Source organism: Charadrius vociferus, unplaced genomic scaffold (genome assembly GCF_000708025.1).
Source record: "Charadrius vociferus isolate BGI_N301 unplaced genomic scaffold, ASM70802v2 scaffold1044, whole genome shotgun sequence".
NCBI lineage: Eukaryota > Metazoa > Chordata > Aves > Charadriiformes > Charadriidae > Charadrius > Charadrius vociferus.
Genome location: NW_009648254.1, coordinates 1259314 through 1268463, shown reverse-complemented (window position 1 = coordinate 1268463; position 9150 = coordinate 1259314). Strand labels below are relative to the sequence as shown.

Here is a 9150-nt window from a genome sequence, read left to right as displayed (position 1 = left end):
GGCGTGACCACCCCCCCGGCTGGCGGCTCGCCTGTCCTCCTGTGCGTGAAGCCGCCGGGCTGGCTTTGGGGGGTGGTGGCGGTGGGATTATCCTGCTCTCGCCTGCTCTCCTCCTCCCCGAAAGGCTGTCAGGCCTCGCCGCTTACCCCGTGTAATGAGCTTGCAAATCCACAGGCAAAAGGCTGGGACAAATCCAAGGCTGCCGGAGGATTTCGCGACCGACTCCTTGGGAAATGACGATGAGGAGGAAGCCGAGCGTGGCTCTCAGCCCCTCGCTGCCCGAGAGCAACACACCCGGGGGAGACCTCCTGGAGCTGTTAGTACTGCTCTGCCCTGATCACTCATATTCTGGGAAATATCCAGTAAAAAACACTTTGCGTGCAGTTTCCCACGTGCGCATGAGGGTGTTGGTTGTTTTGTTTTTTTTTTTTTATCCCTGTTAAAATTAATTTAAACCACGGAGCAAGCAGAGAGATGCTGCGCAGAGGGGGCTGTGGCAAGAGAAACATGTGTTTCCATCAGATATCTTGCTATGCTGCATGTGCTAAATGCAGACAGCATCACCTTAAAGCCGCCTCTCCGAGCCACGGGCCCTGGCTTACGCCTGAGGTCTCTTAGAGCTTTTGCAAGGCAGAAAATAAATAACGGAGCATCGTTTGTTTAATTGTTAATAGCTCCCAGATAAAAGATGCCGTTCACACGGGGAAGAGGGACTCTGGCAGCTCTGGAGAGAGCATGTGGCATCACAGCTTGGATTGCTGTTCAGAAGTGCTGAGAGCATCCAAAGCCGGGGCTGGTGAAGGAACGGGAAATGAGAACATGATTTTGCAAAAGCTACTGATGTTTCCGAATGGTTTCGCATTGGGCCCTTTCCAGTGCTGACTGGGAATATCTTCTCGCCTGCTGCCCGCCCCCGCTCCGCGCTGCATATGCTGCTCGGCATATGCCAAGGGTTTGCACTGGGAACCTGAGCATCAAAATCTGAATGATTGTGTTTTCAGGCTCGGGTAACCAGAACCGAGTCGGTAGTTCAGTTTTTCTCTTTTCCCTGGTAATAGGTATTTCCCACAGACACCTGTGGAAACGCTCTCCTCCTAGAAGCCTCCGTGCGGAAACCCAAATTAACTGGGATCGCTGAGTTTCTCACTGCCGTGCCCCGCCACAGCCCCCACAGCGCGGGGGATTCGTGCTCCAGATTCACCCGGGTGCTTTCTATAAAAGGTCGAACCCCTCGCTCCGGATCTGTCCCACTACAGTGGGTGGAGAAGAAGAGCCGCTTCCAGGGGACGTGGGGACCTGCTGGGCCACCCCCGGGAAGGTCCTGCCTCCCTCCGTGGGCCAGGGTGGAGGAGAGCAGTTTGGCAGAGCAGAGTTGGGTCTATTCATTTAATAATCAACACAGCGCCTGTGGAAAGGAGGTTTGTAAACAGACTGTCTGCCGGCTCGGGTTCGCTTTCTTCCCCCTTCCCTCGCATCAGGCCCACCTCGGGTTATCTCCAGCCGTATCACGAGGGGGTTTGTTCCTGCCAAGAGCGCTGGATGTTACAAGTGTCCTTTGAATGCGCAATCACAGCAGGTGACTCCCCTTTCCCTCCCTTCCCGGGCGTCTGACTCGGGATCTTGTCGATGATTAAGCTCAGTGTCTCATAAATTATGTTTCACCAAATTGCTACATTAATAAGGGGCCGTGTGTTCTTGGAGGATCATTAATTATAGATACATTTTTATTTCCCCGGCAAAATTGCCCGTGTTCCTCGCTGGGCTGATTATGCAGCCGCGTCAGGCGCCGAGCGGTGGGAGAGGGATGAGGATGGGTTCGGAGCCGAGCGAGGGGACCCTCCCTCACCCCATCTTACAGGCTGCTTGACGGGGGGAGGGGGATGCTCGGATCCCTGCTGAGCTTTGCACCCACCTGTGTGATGATGTGTGAATTATTTCCCGGTCTCAGCAACGCCTCGCTCTTCTCCAGCCCCAGCTTTTGCTGCGTGAGGGCAGCGTGTTCGCCGCGGGGATTATAGCTGCTTTGCAGAGAGGGTGTCAAAGCTGGGGGGGGGGTCACAGGGACCCCCCCGGAGCGTCTCAGCTCCAAGCACCCACGAGGAGCAGCATCCCGAAAGGATGCCCCGGTCCCGCATGGCCTCACCCCGCAGCGGCTCTCTGCACTTCAAAGCCTCCCTCTCCCCGGGATGTCAGCGTCTAATTCTTCCACTCCTATTAATAAGATGCCTCCGATAGCAAAACTGCCCTGCAGGGTTATATTATCGTTATTGATTCATTATTAACAATCGCTTAGGCCGGGCTGAAGGTTTAGGCTGCGCTCCCCGCGCTTTGGAGAGCATCCAAGGAGCGTCGGCAATCGATGGCGAGTCCTTTCCCTCGGCAGGGCGAGGATGTTCCCCCGTCACACGATGGGGAAGATGCTCCCCTCTGCCCCGAGCAGCGCTGGGGCTGGCAGGGTGTCCCCCAGGCGGCGGGGACGCCTCGGTCCCCTGGATGGTGTGAGCTGCACCCAGAGCGAGGGATTTCCCCGGAGCCGGCGGGGAAGGGACACGTTTACCGACAGATGATAAATTCCCTATTTGCAGATTTATGACGAGAACTTGAAGGGGTGGAAAAGTGGATCATAGGGTGGGTTTGGGTTTTTTTGTGTGTGTGCATGCGTGAAAGCTGTTAAACTTTTATGTCACGCCGTAATGGTAAATGAAGTCCGCCCTGCAGTTTAAATAGTCCCTGATTAAATAATTCCCCCTTTCAGCTGCTCTGAAGAAGAGGCTGAGGATGTCTGTCTGGCAGCTCGCGCCCATCGGTACAAGAAACACTTTAAAGAAAGGCAAATCGGGGCCTTCCCCAAACAAACCCTGGCCTTGATTCACAAATGAAACGAGCGTGCTGGGTCTCAGGAGGAAAGCGCTGCCAGCCAGAGGGACAGGGGGACACGGCTCCGTCTCCCCGGGGGCTCCAGCCCGGTCGGTGTGGCGAGGAGCTGCGGTGACAGACAGGTTGGCTGCCTCCCACCGCTCTCCTCCAGCGTTTATTAACGGAGCTGGTGGCTGTGTGACAGACTCTTCCTCCCCCGAGCTCCGGCCGGGCTCATCATCAATCAGAGGTGAAGGGCGGCTCTGCAGGAGGGGGACTTGGCGGGGGCAGAGCCCCCCTCTCCCAAACCCTAAGGAGCAGGTCTGCTCTTTGGGATATTGTCTGCTGGACTCTGATCATTTCTCAGCACACACACACACACACACACGCACACACAAATCCACCTTCTCCCCTGATTCTCATCAAAGATTTAGCAGCGAAGAGACAATGATGTTTGCAGTGAGCTCACAGAGGCTCATTGTCTTTGCAGAATATACTACAGTACACTTACTACTACATTAGGAAGCGCTATAAATATTTAAAGCTAAACTATCGCTGCCCAAATAAACGAGTGAGCTCCGGCAGCTCTCGGTTTGTGCACTCTTCCTCCTTGCCTTAACTCAACCAAGCCCCCCGGGGCCCCCCAGAAGGAGAAATAAATCAGTGGGACGCTGCTTTGATTGAAGCTTTTGGCACACGGAGGGGCTCCTTCTCTCGCCGGCGGGCACAGCCGGAGCGGGGTGTGCTCAGAGATGCTGGGGACCAGGGCTGGGCTGAGCTCTGGGATGCTCTGGTTCTGGGATGCTCCGGCTCTGGGATGCTCCGGCCCTGGGATGATCTGGTTCTGGGATGCTCTGGCTCCGGGATGCTCCAGCCCTGGGATGCTCTGGTTCTGGGATGCTCTGGCTCTGGGATGCTCCAGCCCTGGGATGATCTGGTTCTGGGATGCTCTGGCTCTGGGATGCTCCGGCTCTGGGATGCTCTGGTTCTGGGATGCTCTAGCTCTGGGATGCTCCAGCTCTGGGATGATCTGGTTCTGGGATGCTCTGGCTCTGGGATGCTCCGGCTCTGGGATGCTCTGGTTCTGGGATGCTCTGGTTCTGGGATGCTCTGGTTCTGGGATGCTCTAGCTCTGGGATGCTCCAGCTCTGGGATGCTCCGGGTCTGGGATGCTCTGGTTCTGGGATGCTCCGGTTCTGGGATGCTCCAGCTCCGGGATGCTCCAGCTCTGGGATGCTGGTGAGCACCCTGGGCTGGAGGAGGCAGCCAAAAGCTGCCGGAGAGCCGGGGCTAGCAGAGCTCCTGCAGTTCCCCTGCCCTTTCCCGGCACCCTACGGTGCCGCTTTGGTTTCCCCTTTCGAAGGATGACAGCAAAGCTGTCATCTTATGAAATGAGCTCCACCACGTTCAACCCAGTGCTGGCAGGTATTAAGTTAATTTTTTTTTTTTGCTCCTATTGCAACATCTCCTGAACAAGCCGGTCAGCCCTGACCATGGGATTGAAGGAGCCTGGCTGGGGCAAGGGAAGCACCCGTGCCCGCAGGGGGCTGAAAGGGGGCTAGAGAGTAAAAAAATCTATTCTTACACATATTTGTATGGGAAAAACCTCATAGAGATGACAGAAAATTGGCAAGGCTTAATAAACCTGTATGCACAGCTCAGCTGTCCCTCAGCAGCACAATAAATATATTGATAACTCCTCTTTGGAAAAGTGTCTATGAATTACGGTTCCTTGATGCTGCTAATAAGGCAGCGGGCGATGCGACCAGCGCGTTAAACCCTGGCTCCTGAGTCAGAGGCTTCCAAATATCCTTGTTTCTCCATCCCAGCTGAGGGGAAAGCACAACCCAAACTCAAGAGCAAGCGTTGCCTTGTCACCAGAGCGAGGGAGGGGGATTTGGGGTCCCTGGTGACCCCCCAACGGGGTCTAGCAGGGGGTTACTACTACCACATCGATACCCTGGAGGTAACTGGGGCGGGACTTGGACGGGAGCTCTTCTGCCCTGCTGGGTGTCTTTGGCCAAGCATCCACAGGCCCTTTGCTCTGTCTTTCCCCTCCTAATTTTTTCCTGCTTTATATAGACGACTTGCGATGATAGCGATCATCTGCAGTGCACGTACAGCCCCCGCCTGACTGGGACCGTGGGGCCCATCACGGGGTAGTTACTGGAAGAGAAATAACTCAGCTGACCTCAGCGAATGGTTAAAATCCTATAGGAAATACAGGGGACTGCAAAATTTTCCTCTCGTTACTTCAAAAATAAAAAGATAAATAAAAATCTCATTAACTGTCTTTCCTTGCGCTGATTTAAACCACCACTTGAAGCTCTGACTCTCTTCCCGGCCACCGGGCCCTCCTGGTTATCCTGCTCGGTACATGCCGCGGGACCTGCGTAGCATCAACACACCCTCCGTGGAAACTCCTGCTTCATGGAAACTTCATTTTCCATCGGAATCTCAGCCGCGGAGCAGCTCCTCCTGGTTTCTGCGGCCGCTGGATCGGCCCTGGAGCTGCTCAGCGCTGTTACGGTACCACCGAGCCTGTTTAATATCGAGTGATTTCCTGCTCCAAACAACACTTAATGTCAATTATTGCATGCGGCGCAGGCAGTTTTTCAATTAACTGCCCTATATAATTTTATGTTTCCAGTCTACTTCTATGCGGTTTGTGCATAAACCTTGCGAAATGATGGCCCAGGCAGACAGGAGCCATGAATTTATTTTTAAGAGGACATGGCTGGGAGCCACCAGATCTGGATTTTGTTTTCCACCGTCGCTCAGGGGCTCTCGTGGGTTTTGCCCCAGAGAGGTCAGGCCCCGCTGGGACAACAGGTCTACCTTTGAAGGAGCCACATCTGGATTCCTGCATCTGCACTCGGAGCCACCTCTGCAACCCCTTTCTGGGGCAAATAGGGCAGGTTTGGCCCCGTTCCTGTGCCGAAGGCTTCGAAGTGGTGGGGATGTCTAGAGAAGGTGGGCAGGCGGCTCTTTTTGGGTGGGAATTGCTGCCGTTAACCATTTACACACTCTCTTGCGATGTGAAGCGAGCTCAGCTCATGACTGTTTGTCGTTAACTTGGCTAAAGATGAGAACTGGTTCAGATATGTATATTTGCTCTAATAAAATCCAAAGCGCTCTTTTTTTTTTGTTGTTGTCGTTTAAAAAAAGAAAAGGTTCCCAGCAAAGGCAGGAGTAAGACCCATGCTCTGCCTGTCGACTTGATGAATGTGCTGTGGTCGGAGCCAGACCACTTAGCTTCCCCTTGTGCTTAAACTAATCCCCGTGTCCATCAATCATCGGGGGAAAAGGTTCGGACCCTCATTTATTACCGCTCTGGTAAATATGCACAGTAAAGGCGGTTTTTCCTTACGGCAGAGGTGGAAGGGGAAATGGAGAAAGAAAAACCTTTCCCATCCCAGACCCCTGTGCCTTATGGTCATCCCCCCTCGGGGGGCAGATTGCCCAGGTTCAGGGATGCCTCTGACCCCCCCTCCCCTCCAGGTTTGCTCCCCTTCCCTGCAGCAACGGAGGGTGTAAAGCAAATAACCGGTTACTCCGAAACAACTGTACCGAACAGCTTACATCTGTGACCCGCGGTACTTAAGGCTCGGTAAATATGTTCTTTAATAATCAACGGGTATTTATTTAATGTACAACAATTCTGCTGCTAAGCTCCAGTGAAATGCAGAGTTAATTAAAAATGTCTTTGAAATCGGTCCTCTAGGGAGAATATTTTACACTATCTGAGGGGTTTGGGGTTTTTTTTCTTTTTTTTCCTCTCTTTTCTTTGTCTGACCCTGCAGTTAATTTTATCTTTTCCCTGTAATCCTGATGCTGTTACAGACGGGTGCCCGTGTTCGGGCTATTCCCCCCGGCGGGTGGGCTTGGCTTTAACCTCCGCTCACCTCCTGGGACACGAGCGCTTTTCCCTGGCACAGATCAGGCAGAGCTGATGGAGCTTTGCCTCTCCGCTCCCCTGGGACCGGCACGGGGCCCTTGGGGCTGGGAGAGATGTGGTGGCGATGCCCGGGATGCGGTGGTGGAGCCCGAAGGACTGATGGGGACCTCCCTTAAAAGCAGGACACCGCTGCCTTCGCCCATCAAAGGCTCCCGGGAAGGGATGCGGAGTCTGGCCCTGCATCCCCATCCCTCGCTGCGTTTGGGATGCTGATGAACTGTCCCTAACAAGGACAGCTCGCCGCAGCCGTCCCTTCTCCGGCACGAAGGCGAGGTGATTAAAAGTTAATATCAGATCGCGGCTGGAGGCTGGTAAGCCGGCTGTAATTACTCGGCTGTGGGGATATTATGGGCCGGTGTAATTATAATGCCGGGGTAATCGGGAGAACGCGCCGGAGCAGGTTTTGCGTTAATGTTGTGTTTTACATCTCGTGTCGTGGTGTTAATCAGCATGGTCCCCACTGCCCCGGCGTGGGTTCTGCATAGCCCCGTGCCACCCCGGTCCCGTGCCACCCCAACCCTGTGCCACCCCGGGTCCCGGGCCACCCCAACCCCATGCCACCCTGGTCCTGTGCCACCCCGGTCCTGAACCACTCTAGCCCTGTGCCACCCCGGTACCCTGTCACCCAACCCCATGCCACCCCAGTCCTGTGCCACTCCATCCCTGTGCCACCCTGGTCCCATGTCACCCCAGCCCTGTTCCACCCCAGCCCCATGCCACCCTGGTCCTGTGTCACTCTACCCCCATGCCACCCCAGCCCTGTGCCACCCCGTTCCTGTGCCACCCCAGTCCTGTGCCACTCCATCCCTGTGCCACCCTGGTCCCATGTCACCCCAGCCCTGTTCCACCCCAGCCCCATGCCACCCTGGTCCTGTGTCACTCTACCCCCATGCCACCCCAGCCCTGTGCCACCCCGTTCCTGTGCCACCCTGTTCCTGTGAGACTCCATCCCTGTGCCACCCCATCACTGTGCCACCCCGGTCCCATGTCACCTCAGCCCTGTTCCACCCCAGCCCCATGCCACCCTGGTCCTGTGCCACTCTAGCCCCATGCCACCCCAGCCCCATGCCACCCTGGTCCTGTGCCACTCTAGCCCCATGCCACCCCAGCCCCATGCCACCCTGGTCCTGTGCCACTCTAGCCCCATGCCACCCCAGCCCCATGCCACCCTGGTCCTGTGCCACTCTAGCCCCATGCCACCCCAGCCCCATGCCACCCTGGTCCTGTGCCACTCTAGCCCCATGCCACCCCAGCCCCATGCCACCCTGGTCCTGTGCCACTCTAGCCCCATGCCACCCCAGCCCCATGCCACCCTGGTCCTGTGCCACTCTAGCCCCATGCCACCCCAGCCCCATGCCACCCTGGTCCTGTGCCACTCTAGCCCCATGCCACCCCAGCCCCATGCCACCCTGGTCCTGTGCCACTCTAGCCCTGTGCCACTCTAGCCCCATGCCACCCCAGCCCTGTGCCACCCCGTTCCTGTGCCACCCTGTTCCTGTGAGACTCCATCCCTGTGCCACCCCATCACTGTGCCACCCCGGTCCCATGTCACCTCAGCCCTGTTCCACCCCAGCCCCATGCCACCCTGGTCCCATGCCACCCCAGTCCTGTGCCACCCCTGTCCCATGCCACCCCGGTCCCATGCCACCCCATTCCTGTGCCACTCCATCCCTGTGCCACCCCAGTCCTGTGCCACTCCATCCCTGTGCCACCCCGGTCCCATGCCACCCCAGCCCCATCCCACAGCCCTTCTCGCCACATCCATCCCGCCCCTCCGGCCACCCGGGATGGCGAAAGCGGCCTCGCTGCCGGCAGCCAGGATGGGATGGATGTTTGTGCTTGGCAAGGGCTTGCCGCAGCAGGGAGGGGGGAAATAGCAAATAAAAAGCATCTGATTGATTTTTATATTTTATTTCTTTTTAACTAATGGAAGGGGCGTGCTTGGGAACAGGAGCCATTTGCGGCCAGTCTCCAGTCTGTGTGCCGGAGCTTCCTCAGGGGCAGTGGGGACTGCGGTCACTGAGCTGGAGGACAGCTTTCCCCTGGGACCTGGGCAGTCCCTTCCCCACTGGTCAAACTGGGAGAACTGGGAGGGCAGCTTTTACAAGTAGAGTGATGCCAAACCTGGGCCAGGGAAAAGCTTTCCCCCCGGGGTGTCAGACGGAGGGTGCTGGTGCCTCCCGAAATCCCGTGGCACGTGGACGGCGCTGAAGGGGAAGCCTGGGAGGGGGACGGTGGGGGCTGAGGAGGGGGGAAAAAACTCAGGAGGAAACCTCCAAGCCACTGCCTCCGCTCCCACCATCCCTGGATGAGTCAGGATTAGCGAGTCCGCAGAC

General features: G+C 56.5%; 1 protein-coding gene across 1 annotated transcript in view; it reads left to right on the top strand.

The window, feature by feature from the left end:
- The window catches only part of LOC104285865 (golgin subfamily A member 6-like protein 22), a 120294-nt gene that overhangs the window by 47024 nt on the left and 64120 nt on the right, over positions 1-9150 (top strand). The gene's annotated exons all lie outside the window — the stretch shown is intronic.